We start from the raw sequence: 15,308 nt of genomic DNA, 5'->3' as shown, positions 1-15,308 counted from the left end.
CTAAACAAGCTATAAATTATTGGTATTTTATAATTTTATAATGCACTATTGATATTGTTATTTTTTATGTAATTATCATATTAAAATAAAATTGTGAAAAAAATTATAATTATATATATATATATATTGATAAATTTTTTAAAAAACTAACTCTAATAACTATATGTTTATTATTTTTATGGAATGAAAAAAATTATTTAAAATTTAGCTCTTCTATATTAAATTTTTTAGATTTGTCCTATATATAGCATTATTCAAAAAATTATAATTAATTAACAAATATAATTTTTTTTATTTTTTTACGATAAATTTGATAGGCCAAAGATTAAACTTTCGTGAAACTAAATTCTATTTAAACTCGATGGCTTTTTAATTAGTTAGCTTTAAACCCTACTGTTAGAGAATCATTAGAATCAATTTAGATCAATTAGCATCGTCTATATTTATATAGCATATCTGTACATTAATTGTAGAATTCTATGTCTTTATTACTTTGATTCATTTAGCACCTATAAATACCCCTTATATATTGTACCTGACACACAACTCAATAATACACTTTTCACATCATTTTCTCAGTCTCTTGTTTCTATCATGGTATCAAGAGCTTAGGTCTTTTTTTTCAATGAATATTAGTTCATAGCCCCTTTGTTTTTTCCTTGTCGGCAGTGTTCTTTGGCCTCCTATTTCGTTCTCTTTTTGACGCTTTGGTTCGTCACCCCCATAACCCTCTTGTTCGTCTTGTCGCCGTGATTCCAACGCAACCATAACCGTCGCCATCAGCCGCCGGACGCGCCGCCGAAAGACGCTGCCACGACCAGCTTGATCTTCCTTCCAGATTCCACCCGTGCCTCTTTGCTCGAAATTTTCGAGCTGTTTCCGACGCTTTGGTTCGTCACCTCCGGTATCATCGTGTTCTTCTCTCCGTCAGCTTTCCAACGCCGCCAAAATCGCCGCCAACGACCACCGCACGCGCCTCCACGCGCCGTCAGAACATTGCTGTCCACCACCATTCTTTCTCATCCAGAGGCTTCAGCAGCCGTTGGATCTTCGTGCAGATCGGACGTCCCTGGAGCGTCCACGTGTCACAAGGTAAGCTGGTTGGCAACCCTGACCCGCGACGACCCGACCCGACCCGACCTTTGACCCGCGTGCCACCTGTGCGCCAACGTGCCTCCTTCCGCCTATCCGGTGCTGCCACGTGTCGTCACTCGCTGACGTGGCGCTAACGCATCGTTGACGTGGCGCTGACGTGGCTGCCAAGTGGACCCTCCCTAAGGTTTTTTGGTGAGCTCTTTCCGATTCCGCGCTCTGTTTTCTCGTTTTCTGCCCCGAATTTGCAGTTTTCTTCTTCCTTTACTATTTCTTCTATTACTATGGAAAAACCGGATGTCTTTCAACCTATCCCTGTTATTCTTAATGGCTCCAACTATGCACATTGGGTTGAAGCCATGCGAGGATTTCTTAAAGGGAGAAAATTATGGCGATATGTAACTGGTGATATTGCTTGTCCTATTAAGCCAACTGTATCCAAAGATGGTGCCTCCAAATCCAAGGAGGATGCTGAGAAGGAGAAGGACTATGCAGAGAAATTGGAAGATTGGGATAGTAAAAATCATCAGATTATCACTTGGTTCCGCAACACTTCTACTCCATCACCGTTTTTTACTAACCCAAATGTTGATCTCTTTCCTAGTGATGATACTACAGAGTCTACCCCAAGTCCACCACTCGAGGCTCCTGATCCTTCACCTTCTCCATCTCCCGATGATTCCAGTCCGGACGGCGATCCCACTCCTAGCGTCATGCCTCCTCCTCCCACTCGTTCTTCTAGGGTAAGGAATCCCCCTCCTCATCTTCTTGATTATCATTGCTTTTCTACTATTCTTCATCAACATGAACCTAAGTCATTCAGAAAAGCCTCCACAAATCCAAATTGGCAACAAGCAATGCAGGAAGAAATACAGGCACTTGAAAAAGCACACACTTGGGATTTGGTTGATCCTCCTTCTGATCAGGAAGTTGTGGGCAGTAGATGGGTATACAAGATCAAGACTCGCTCTGATGGCTCTATTGACCGTTATAAGGCACGATTGGTTGCTCAAGGTTGTACGCAAGAGTATGGTATTGATTATGAAGAGACTTTTGCTCCTGTTGCTCGCCTTACGTCTGTTAGAGCTCTCCTTGCCATTGCTGCGGTTAAAAGATGGTCTCTCAATCAGATGGATGTGAAGAATGCATTTCTTAATGGGGATTTGAAACAGAGAGTCTATATGAAACCACCTCCAGGATATCCTTGTCCTTCCAGTAAGGTTTGTCTCCTTCGCAAGGCACTTTATGGACTTAAGCAAGCTCCTCGTGAATGGTTTGACAAGTTCAGTACTACCATATGCAGTCTTGGCTTTATTTCTAGTCCTCATGAGAATGCGCTTTTCATTCGTAAAAGCGACCGTGGAGTTGTTCTTCTACTTTTGTATGTTGATGACATGATCATTACTGGAGATGATGTTGATGGTATCTCTGATCTCAAGACCTCACTTCAGCGTACCTTTGAAATGAAGGATCTTGGTTCTCTCAGCTATTTTCTTGGTCTCGAGGTCATCTCCACAGATGATGGCATTTATCTCTCTCAGGCTAAGTATGCTTCAGATCTCCTTGCTCGCGCTGGGATTACAGATAGTCGCACCGAATCTACTCCTCTTGAGCCTAATGTTCGATTTACCCCTATGGATGGCACTATTTTGGATAATCCGACACTTTATCGCCAGTTAGTTGGCGGTCTCGTCTACTTGACTGTCACCCGACCAGACATTGCCTATCCAGTTCATGTTCTCAGCCAGTTCTTGTCTGCTCCCCGTACTACTCACTATGCGGCAGTTCTTCGCATTCTTCGGTATGTCAAAGGCACTCTTTTTCATGGCCTTTATTTTTCTTCCCATTCCTCTTTGACCCTTCAGGCATACTCTGATGCTGATTGGGCTGGTGATCCCACTGATCGACGTTCTACTACTGGTTATTGTTTGTTTCTTGGCGACGCTCTCATCTCTTGGCGTGCTAAGAAGCAAACGTTCACTGCTCGCTCAAGCACAGAAGCTGAGTACCGTGCCCTTGCTGACACCACTGCGGAGGTTATCTCGGTTCGTTGGCTTCTCGAAGATCTGGGTGCTCCTCAGTCGTCCCCCACTGATGTCTTTTGTGATAACCGCATTGCTATTCAGATTGCCCATAATGATGTGTTTCATGAACGCACCAAACACATTGAGATTGATTGTCATTTTGTTCGGCAACGAATCCTTATTGATGCTGTTCGTCTCATTGCTGTTGGGACACTGGATCAGACTGCTGATATCTTCACGAAAGCTCATCACCCGACTCGCTTTCGGATTTTGTTATCCAAACTCAAGTTGGTATCCTTAGCTCCCACTTGAGTTTGAGGGGGGATGTTAGAGAATCATTAGAATCAATTTAGATCAATTAGCATCGTCTATATTTATATAGCATATCTGTACATTAATTGTAGAATTATATATCTTTATTACTTTGATTCATTTAACACCTATAAATACCCCTTATATATTGTACCTGACACACAACTCAATAATACACTTTTCACATCATTTTCTCAGTCTCTTGTTTCTATCACTTACTAATGTATAAAGCGGAGAATTTTTTGGATAGAACACATGCTTACTTGAAAAATGTTTAGTGTAAAGGAGTTTATTAGTTATTGTTATTGTGGATATTCTTTGCTAATAAGCTTCGCTATATAATTTGGTTGTAATAATGGATCTACCGTTGTGCTTATAGTTCTTCTTGAGCTTCTAGCTAGTGCTTTTATTAGGAATGCATGTTGTTGAGAAAACTCAATACAAGTTTAAATAAGAATTAGTGTAAAATTTGTGTTATACATGGGTCAGATATTGATCTATTATAAAAATTTATTGTTATATATCTATTGATATTAATGATTATTACTTATAACATAAAAAAATTATTTGTGTATAAAAATTCATTATACAGTATATAAAAATATTTTATTTTATGCTTTTTAGAGACTAAATAAAAATAATTTATATTGTAATCATACAAAGAATAATTATTAATTAAGGAATATTTAGTTATATTATTAAATTCTTAGTATATGGTCTACATTGCATATAAATTTTGTACTTAATCTATTTTATTGTATTTATGTATAGTTTCTTAACAAAAATATTAATATATATTTATTAAAAGACTTAATTTGCTTAATATACAAAAAGACTATGTAATTAATCTCTTTTATTATATTGATCATTGATGTTTAACTTAGCTATTACACCCTATTGTATGGCCCACACTTCGAACATGTCACGTTGATTCTGTAATATGTTTAAATGGTGATTTGTTATTTTTTTAATTTGTACGGACAACTTAATTAATTGAAATAGAGTAAGTTTTTTAATACTTTTTCACTAATTTCAAACATTGAATATTGCATGCAAAATTGTCATTATACATAAATTTATCTATTACCATTGATTGTACTTTGATTGCAAAATTCTCAATGTTCTTAAAATTCGCAATATACTTCCTCTTTTCACACCGTCTATTTGATACTTTGAATTTATTATATTATTTCATACACTATTTTCATTATATACAAACAATTATTATCGTTGTTTGACATTTATATTTGCATTTTTACAATTTTTTCGACTAACTTTCACTTTAATATGGCATAGTTTAATTACTATTTTGTCTTTGATGGATAGCTGCAAAGTACAAAATATAATTTTGTGTATAATTTTTAATCTGAATTGTTTTTATTTTAATTAAATGTGCTGCTAATGTTTGTAATTGATTTTTATTTTTCTGATTTTTTTCTGAGAAGGTGAAATAGAAATTTAAAATAAAGAAATCAATTTCAACTTGATTTGTACTTAAGTTGAAATAAATAATCTCACTTTCAAAAATAAGATTGCTATTATAGAACTATCTTTTTATAACTTGTATTATTAAAGAAGTTTTTATAATTATTTTAAATAAAGAACATGTTATTAATGTTTAAATAAATAAAAATGATCAATATAAATAGCAGTTATTTTTATTAATATATTAGATATACGTGTCAATTTTATACTGATAATGTATCAAAATTAAATTCTAAAGAAAATGGATTATAAATTTATCAATATTAAAGAAGTTCATATAAACTATTTTAAATTTGTGTTCATATCTTTATTACTCTTATTTATAACTTTTATCCAATAAAAAAAATAAATATACATGAGAGAATTTTCAACAACTTATACATGATATTTCACAAATATGATCATGCATGATATCACTCTCAGGTCTCAATCAATTTGTATATTTATAAAATATACAATTTTTATGAGCCAACTATCTTATAGAATTTGAATTATATTGGAGTTGTGGTAATTTTTTATTTACAATGATATAGAAGTGAACTTAAAAAAATATATACTCTACTCAAATTCTTCACTCTTTCTTATTCCTTGTTAATTTCTTTATTATTTTTCTCTTTTATTTTCTTCTTTATTTGATATTTCAATGTTCTTTATTTTTTTCCTTTTTTTACATATGCATATACCAAAAGATCAAAGGTCTTTTATGTTGAGCTTTGAACCTTTGACCTCTTAATAAATTCTTCCTAAATTCATAGAATTAAATGCTTGAAAAAATGGTATAGTAAAATTTTCTAAACCAACTATTGGTCAATTATCTTTGTGATCAATATAAAGTAATGGCTATTGCTTTTGTTTTTAACAAAATTATGATTTTGTTCCCAAAGAAGAACAACTTCATATTTAAAGCCTGGATACTCATTTAAAAAATATATAAATAATGTAAAATTAAAACCAAAACTCACTGTTACATAGTTTGATAGATATCATACTTGTAAAATATGATAAATTATATCCAGTAAGGTCAACAAAAATATGTCAAAAATAAAAGCGAAGGTGGATTATGATCTAACTTAATTTGACCCTCAATAAACAAATTTGATCTAACTTAATTAGGACTGAAATTTAGTTTAATACTACTACAGAATTATCAAAATTAATTTGATCCTGAATAAATTTTGACTTCCTCCTCTCGACCCACACAATTCTTAAACACTAATCTTTAATTAAAAAAAATTGAGAGTCAGCTTATAATGTATTCATTATAAAAGATTGATAACTTATGACTGATAAATTTTTGGTTGATTACTTTGAAACACCTCTTGTGAAGTTCCTTTTACTTTTTTCACTTTAATAATTGCCCAGCTCAGAATATCAACATCAATAATATCTTTAACATGAGAGTGGATCTCTAATCTTTCAAAAGTTGAAACATAGTAAACCTTATCAGCTACCACAAAAAGGCTGTAGAAGAGAAAGGAGGAGATGATTATCCCTAAGATATAGATGGACACAAATAAACAAAATAATAACAAAGTAACAGTACTACATGAACACCCTCAACTACCCCTCCTATAGCTAGTGGTTATATACTTCAGTTAGCAAATTAAAAAAAAAAGCAACTGCAAAATCAATGCATTTATTCATCAAGATATTCAAGGAATGAAAAAAAAAAAGACAGGATCCAAGTAGCTTTTACAAATATTTCAGAAAAAAAATTAATTGAGAAAAAATGGTATACTAAGTGTTCACTCTGTTTAGATTAAGTTTTAATTTTTGTTTACAAATTTCTTACTTTCATCCTTACTAAGTGTAATTTAAAGAAAAACAATAATAACATATATGATATACAGCATGACATATATATGTATTACAAACTTTTATAGTGGTGTTAGAAGTAGGACCAGCAGTGACTTCTGTTTTATGTTTTATATTTTATTTTTTTTCCCACAAAATTCTATTTATCAGCTTCTTTCCATTCTATTTCATCTATGATATCCCATTCATGCTTATAGAATGTTGCTCCTTATTTTGTTTTAAAACTAATGAAGGTCCTCCCCTACTTTGATTGACCATACAGTCCATAATATAACATTTAGAGATTTAAATTGAGAAAGTTTCAGGTATATCGCAAGTAATGAAAAATCTTACAATATCTTCTGGAGGATACAATAAATGTCAACGGAAAAAAAATTTTATTCACTTTTATCCAACTTAGGTACCTTTAATTGGTATTACTACTAAACAGAGACATAGTGTTGACACTAAAATTTATGCAAGCCTCCAAAAGATGCCAAGGTTTGTGGATAATAGAGTTCTAAGCTTAATATGTAACAACCTCCCTTCACCCCTTCTAAAAACAAAATCAAATTCGAATTTGAAAATCAGTTAGGAGATAAGCTTTGAATTTTGAATTTATGGATAGGAACCTAGTAACCACCCTATCCCCAAATGTATATAAATAGGGGAGCACCCATAGATAGAAAATCACTCCTCTCAGATACTAATCTTCTCCCTTCTCTCTCTACAAGGAAATAATATTCTGTGGGCAAACACAAGAGGCAAGCTTGAAGAAGCGTTAGGAAAAAGAGTAGGGAATTACGCCTTTCTTACTTATGTTGGCATGTAGTATGCTCTGTTTTATTTTCTTCCATCCATGCATGGCTATCATCTTTCATGTATTTTATGACATGAATTATTCTTTGCTTATCTCTCATCTACATTGAGCATGATTATCTATTATGTCAATTATTCCCTCTTGAATCCATTAATATGTATTCCATATCTTTTCTATGTGCATTTACATGACCTTTTAATTACTATTCCTTTCATGTTGAGAATACATGTCCCTTTAAAATATTTTATTAAATTATTTAACAATCCCTAATTTTACTACGTGCCCTTAGATGACCTTTGATACCGTTACATTATTATTATTCCTTTAATGTTGAGAGTACATGCTTCTTTTTGTATCTTGTTCAAGGAACCCTATTTTGTTATATGCAAATAAATGACCCCTTATATCATTATGTTATTATTGCTCCTTTATTTTAAAGATCAAAGGTGCATGCTTCTTATAATATCTAATCCAAGTATTTCAAATACCAACTTTCTTACAATATGCACTTAGATTATATTTTATACATTATATCATTAATATCTTGTTAGAGTCAAGAGTACATGTTTCCTTATAATTGTTTTATTCAACTAATTAATATCCCTCATTTTATTACATGAAATTATATTGACTTTTATACCATTAGATTAATATTAATATTTCCATGAGGTAAAAAGAGTACATGCTCTCCTATAACTATTTTATTCAACTATTTAAATTATTCTCTTTTATAATGTACATTTATTTTATATTATTAATACCCCTCTAGGGACGAGAGTACCTTCTTTCTTATAAAGTCTTATTCAACATGCTTATTTTATCATGGTATATGTCTCTCCTCTTGCATGATCTATTCTTGTATATGCCTAAATAACCCTACTTGTTAATTAAACTGAGGGAATGATCCTTCGGTAAGGGAAGGTGACCCCCAAAGACAAGATAATCGAGATGATCCTTCGGTAAGGGAAGGTGATCGGCAAACCTTTGGGAACCTTCGGTAAGGGAAGGGAACTCCCATCAATTTTATATAATAAGATATATTTGTTGATATAACTCTTTTCTTGTGTATGTCTAAATAACCTTGATTGTAAATTGAAATGAGGGAATGATCCTTCGGTAAAGGAAGGTAACCCCAAAGACAAGATATCGAGATGATCCCTCGGTAAGGGAGGGTGATCGATCGAGATGATCCTTCGGTAAGGGAAGGTGATCGCCAAGACACTCGAGATAAGAACCTTCGGTAAGGGAAAGGGACTCTCATTTATACCGGTTTGAGCTCAATACCTTCCATAAAAGTTAAAAGTTAAGAAAGAAGAAAGCACGAATGAAAGTTTGATTCTTAGTTTTTCTCAGATTTATGTATAATTATGTTGATGTTACTTAGGATGTTATCCTTCTATTTTCCCTATATGCTTTCTCTTTTTGCACACATGTTCTACAAGAAAGATGCATATTACATGTCATATCGTACGCCCCTTTGTAAAAATTCCCGCACGAGGGCTGGAGATGAATATGGAGGTGTTGCATAGCACTCCTACTGAGACGTTAGGTTCTCACTTACACCTCGAGTCCGACTCTGAAACCGAGGAAGAGGAAATTCGACAACCCTAGCCAGAAGGAAGACACCATGGAGGAGGATCCAGAGGAGGAGTTGGACCCTTGCGGAAGTCCAAAGGTGGAATATGTGCCCTCTTCCCCCACTTCGGCACCCCGTCGAGTTTTGGTTCACCCCACCCAACGGAACCGGATCTACATTGCGCGAAAAGGTGTTGGAGGGAGGCCCCTGGTACCTCGATTCGTGAATAACTGAAGGGTTCTAATCAAGGATAGGATAGGATACAAGTATGGGAGCTTCTTCGACGAGATTAGTTTAGGACGTAATTAGTTTCTTTTCTGGTTATAATTTCCTCTAAGTGTTTCATTTTGAACCGTACTCGTGGTTAAGATATTATTCATATTCAAATATTTTAGTGCTACTCATTTTCCCCTTCACGCGTACCTCCTCCTCCCTTGCATAACTTAGAGTGTTACATTAATGATATCAGAGCAAAGTCGATCATAGGGATCGTGTCTTAGGAGGTATGACTGATAAAAGTTCCCCCACCCTCTGCCAATGAGCCCCAGCGTCAGGAGCGAGTCTTTGCCCTCAGCAGTGAGGAAGCCCACGAGTCAGAAGATTGAATCGAGGGTAAATACACAATTAATGAATCCTTTAACTAGTCTAGATGATACTGGTGCTTCTCCTTCGTTCATATCTCTCTCTGCTACTAGTAAAGATTAGCTTGCCCATGTCCAAATCACTATGCATCTTACTAATGACCTTTATTGACCAAATTAGGATGTAGAATTTGGGGACAAATTCTTTTTTTATGGAGGTGATAATGTAACAACCTCCCTTCACCCCTTCTAGGCACAAAATCAAATTCGAATTTGAAAATTAGTTAGGAGATAAGCTTAAAATTTTGAATTTATGGATAGGAACCTAGTAACCACCCTCCATTTGAAATTTAAAATATCACAACCACTCTATCCCCAAATTTATATAAATAGGGGAGCACCCATAGGTAAAAAATCACTCCTCTCAGATACTAATCCTCTCTCCCTTCTCTCTCTACAAAGAAATAATATTCTGTGGGCAAACATGTAACACCCTACTACACAGTGTTTTACGCTTAAGTCATAGAACAGAGGTAGTGTGGTATTACAGACCTCTAATAGTAAGGATATACATATAATACTGGAAAATAATATACTAGGAGCCTTGAAGCAAAGTGGGTAAACAAGAATCGCAGAATAAAAAGCGCAACGCTCAAGGAATAGGATTACTTGCGTGCTAAGGGACCTAATAGGAACATGATAAAACAATAAACGAAGGGATAAAGAAAAGCCAAGGAACAGCATAACTAGCCTCTGACTCAGCCTGCGAAGCTAAGGCTGGCCGGAGGATACATATATACATATAAACATACATAAGTGTCCCCAAAATATACCAAAATACCAAAGTAAACTCTTATCTCTCCCTCAACCTCTAAGAGGGGCAGCATACATAAGTTACTTGGAGAGTAAACTATACATATATATACATATATACAAATAGAAACCAAAATACACCCAAGAACTACTTCGCTTTCCAGAATCCAGACGCCTAGCGAGGAGCCTCTTGATCTGCATCTGAAAAACAACAATACAATATGGAATGAGAACCGGAGGTTCTCAGCATGGTAAAAGTGCCACGCGCATAAGAAATACAGTCCTGAGAATGCCATAGGCAACCCCTAGAACTCCGTTACTCAATTATCCAACTTAAGCACTAAAATAGAAGCCATAAACAGGGGTAGGTATTCTAAATCTGCCTAACTTACTCAAGTTCAAACTTAACCTAACGACAAACCACTGAACCGAAAATCATACATGCATAGAACCGAAATCACAATAGCCACCGAACCACTATCGCAATAGCCACCGAACCACTATCGCAATAGCCACCGAACCACTATCACAATAGCCACCGAACCGAAATACGTTCATGTGGTTAATCCTTCATTTTCAATTTTCAATCCTAAACTAACACCAAGCCATTTCTCCTTTCCTCCATCCTCCATCATCCACAATGCAACAAAAACAAACAACCAAACAAGTTCACGCACAAGTAATGAGCAGATAGTACAAATAGCAAGTATAGCAGGTAGCAGGTGATATAAATCAATTAGGCAAACCCAGGAAATGCATAGCAATCAAGCAAACAAATGCATATGATGCATGTCTGTCCTATGGCTGATGGGGCCCATCTGTCGGTTATCCAGCCAACCCGACAAGTCTGAATTGTCCTTAGACTGTCCCTCGTCGCGCATCCCCAAGAGTCTATGCATAGATTTCACATACATTCATCATATAATCACTCAATGGGGGTATCCATACCCGGGAATTTATACGTGCCCGGTCACCCTTACGACGTAGGGTTAACAGAGTATCGAGAATCAACCTGGAACACGTGGTGGCGAGCCACGGTTTTTACCCAGGGAAACTCGTATCTCAGATATCATCATTCATAAGCCATTTCATAGTCATAATCATTATTTAATCATTCATCAAGCCATGGCATGTTAACTCCTTTTGTTAACAACCTCTCTTTCACATTTTTCATCATCATTCCCTTATAATTCATCTTGATTACCCTTTCCAGGTCCTGGCCAAACTATTTATCAAATTCTCCTCAAAACTTCTTAATATCGAATAATCTTAAAATCAACCCAACTCTAACATTAAACAAATCACATCACACGAAGATTAAACTTTACTTCTCGAACCCATGACTATCACTAAAACATCCTCGACACTCTATTTTCTTTGCTGTTTTTAATATACAAATGAACTCAGAATTGCACAAACTTTATGTCCAGGCGTTCATATTGAAATAAGCTTTCTAACAAACTAAATATCATAATTTTCTGATTTTTCTAGCCTCAGGAATAAAGGAAAAACCGTGACTGCTCTGCAGTGCATAAAACCAGAAAAACAGCAGCAGCATGTGATATTCAAAATTCAATATAAAATCCAAGTTAAATCCGATGACTTTAAAAATTAATGTAGTTAAACTTTACTCATCCAGAAACAGGTGTGTCTTGGTTGCAACCCAATTGCTATTCAATTCTAAGAGTTACAAGCATTGGAAGTTGATGCATAACTTGCTGAAATCTGTTTCTTTTCAGCTCTGACCACCAATATTCAAAAACTCTCAACTCCCAATCCTCAACTCTTAAAATTATGAAGTTTTAGAAAAATAAAGAGGATTAATCAATATTTTATAACAAAATTGGTTTCGCTCCAAAACTCAACTCGTAGGAGTCGCAGCAAGACAAACAAGTTGCTGCCCTGTTTGACATTTTCTGCTGCAGGACAGATTTAACAACCTATCTTTAAAAATTTGTCATAAATTGTATATTTAACAAAAAGGTCCCAAATTTTCCAGTTTAGTTCCTTATATTCCCAAGTTTAGCCCAGACTTGGTCTCATGCAATTCCGATCATTACATAATTAGTTACAGCAAATGCAATACCACCACAACACAACTCTACATCCTTATTAACAAACACCAATCCTAATCCATCATAAATAAATATAAGAACACACTATTAATAACTTCCACACCTAATAATTCCAATATATATATATATCCACCAACAAATCCATTCCAATAACATTACAAGGCTAATCATTAAATACAACAAACAATTCAACTTATCCTATGGTATCTCTAACCTAAGCTTTCACAACACCGTAAATATTAAACGTACGAAACTTAAACCATACCTTGGCCGATCACTTAATTCACCCAAGGCAGCTTCTCAACACAAAATTACAGCCTCTTCAAGCTCAAGTAAAACAGCCACAACTAAGTTTTGATCACCAACAAGCCTCCAAATATTCTCAATGCATATATACCCACTTAATCTACACCTAATACATATACATATTCCAATTTCAATTCTCCATTACTAAAACAAGATTGAGCTAGGGTTAGGGTATTCTTACCATACCCATATGCTCAATAGCTTGAGCCCACAAGATCCAGAAGCTAACTTGAACCTAGAACACAAGAATTGAACAATTTTTAACTTAATTGTTCATAAATTTCCGAAATTAGGAAAAGCTGGCTGAGAAGGAAATAATGAGTTACCTACCAAATTGTTCCATGGGTTTCGTAGAGCTCGTCGCGGTGAACGCATGATCGCAAACGATTTGTCAATCGGAGCTCCGGATCAAAAGTTATATGGATTTGAAATTAAAGTGAGGGTTAGGTTTTTGCTTGTGTTCTTCTTCCCCCTAAGAAATGTTTCCCAGCGTGAATAATGAAGAAGAAGGGAAATAAGAAGCTGTGCCTCTTTAATGGATTGGGTTCGGTTGGGCCTTGGGCCCATTTTGGGTCCGGTTCAACCAGTCCGGCCCATCCGGCCCAATTTTGGGCCAAACTTTTCGAAATTGGTATCAAAATTCTCGTTTCGACGAGCTCTATCCTATTTTGATATCAGTTTTGCGTATTTAATTTTCCTATTGAAAATTCGATTTATTGACTAATTATATACCGATTTTAGCGGGGTTTACAAAACACAAGAGGCAAGCTCGAAGAAGCGTTAGGAAAAAGAGTAGAGAATTATGCCTTTCTTACTTATGTTGGCATGAAGTATGCTCTGTTTTATTTTCTTCCATCCATGCATGGCTATCATCTTTCATGTATTTTATGACATGAATTATTCTTTGCTTATCTCTCATCTACATTGAGCATGATTATCTATTATGTCAATTATTCCCTCTTGAATCCATTAATATGTATCCCATATCTTTTCTATGTGCATTTACATGACCTTTTAATTACTATTCCTTTCATGTTGAGAATACATGCCCCTTTAAAACGTTTTATTAAATTATTTAACATTTCCTAATTTTACTATGTGCCCTTACATGACCTTTGATACCGTTACATTATTATTATTCCTTTAATGTTGAGAGTACATGCTCCTTTTTGTGTCTTGTTCAAGGAACCCTATTTTGTTATATGCAACTAAATGACCCCTTATATCATTATGTTATTATTGCTCCTTTATTTTAAAGATCAAAGGTACATGCTTCTTATAATATCTAATCCAAGTATTTCAAATACCCACTTTCTTACAATATGCACTTAGATTATATTTTATACATTATATCATTAATATCTTCTTAGGGTCAAGAGTACATGTTTTCTTATAATTATTTTATTCAGCTAATTAATATCCCTCATTTTATTACATGAAATTATATTGACTTTTATACCATTAGATTAATATTAATATTTCCATGAGTTAAAAAGAGTACATGCTCTCTTATAACTATTTTATTCAACTATTTAAATTATTCTATCTTTTATAATGTACATTTATTTTATATTATTAATACCCCTCTAGGGACGAGAGTACCTTCTTTCTTATAAAGTCTTATTCAACATGCTTATTTTATCATGGTATATGTCTCTCCTCTTGCATGATCTATTCTTGTATATGCCTAAATAACCCTATTTGCTAATTAAACTAAGGGAATGATCCTTCGGTAAGGGAAGGTGACCCCCAAAGACAAGATAATCGAGATGATCCTTCGGTAAGGGAAGGTGAATGATCTTTCGGTAAGGGAAGGTGATCGAATCGAGATGATCCTTCGGTAAGGGAAGGTGATCGGCAAACCTTTGGGAACCTTCGGTAAGGGAAGCGAACTCCCATCAATTTTATATAATAAGATATATTTGTTGATATAACTCTTGTGTATGTCTAAATAACCTTGATTGTAAATTGAACTGAGGGAATGATCCTTCGGTAAGGGAAGGTGACCCCCAAAGACAAGATATCGAGATGATCCCTCGGTAAGGGAGGGTGATCGATCGAGATGATCCTTCGGTAAGGGAAGGTGATCGCCAAGACACTCGAGATAAGAACCTTCGGTAAGGGAAGGGGACTCTCATTTATACCGGTTTGAGCTCAATACCTTCCATAAAAGTTAAAAGTTAAGAAAGAAGAAAGCATGAATGAAAGTTTGATGTTTATGTTTTTTTATCTTTAGATTTAATTATGATTATGTTGACGTTACTTAAGATGTTATTCTTCTATTTTCCTATATGCTTTTCGTTTTGCACACATGTTTTACAAGAAAGATACATATTACATGCCACGTTATACGCTCTTTTTAAAAATCCCACACGTGGGCTGGAGATGGATATGGAGGTGTTGCATAGCACTCCTACTGAGACGTTAGGT

The 15,308-nt window shown here is 34.8% G+C and overlaps 1 long non-coding RNA gene across 1 annotated transcript; it reads right to left on the bottom strand.

Moving 5' to 3' along the window:
• Positions 1-10,404: 10,404 nt before the first annotated feature.
• On the bottom strand, positions 10,405-13,587 carry LOC107478857 (uncharacterized). Its single transcript, XR_001590022.3, has 4 exons — positions 13,209-13,587; positions 13,060-13,113; positions 12,838-12,984; positions 10,405-10,698 (listed from the first exon to the last, which is right to left on the bottom strand). It is a non-coding gene; the product is annotated as an uncharacterized LOC107478857 (long non-coding RNA).
• Between the last annotated feature and the right edge of the window lie 1,721 nt (positions 13,588-15,308).

Source organism: Arachis duranensis, chromosome 1 (genome assembly GCF_000817695.3).
Source record: "Arachis duranensis cultivar V14167 chromosome 1, aradu.V14167.gnm2.J7QH, whole genome shotgun sequence".
Lineage (NCBI taxonomy): Eukaryota > Viridiplantae > Streptophyta > Magnoliopsida > Fabales > Fabaceae > Arachis > Arachis duranensis.
The sequence above is the reverse complement of the archived record's forward strand: the minus strand, read 5'-3'. Positions and strand labels throughout refer to the sequence as shown.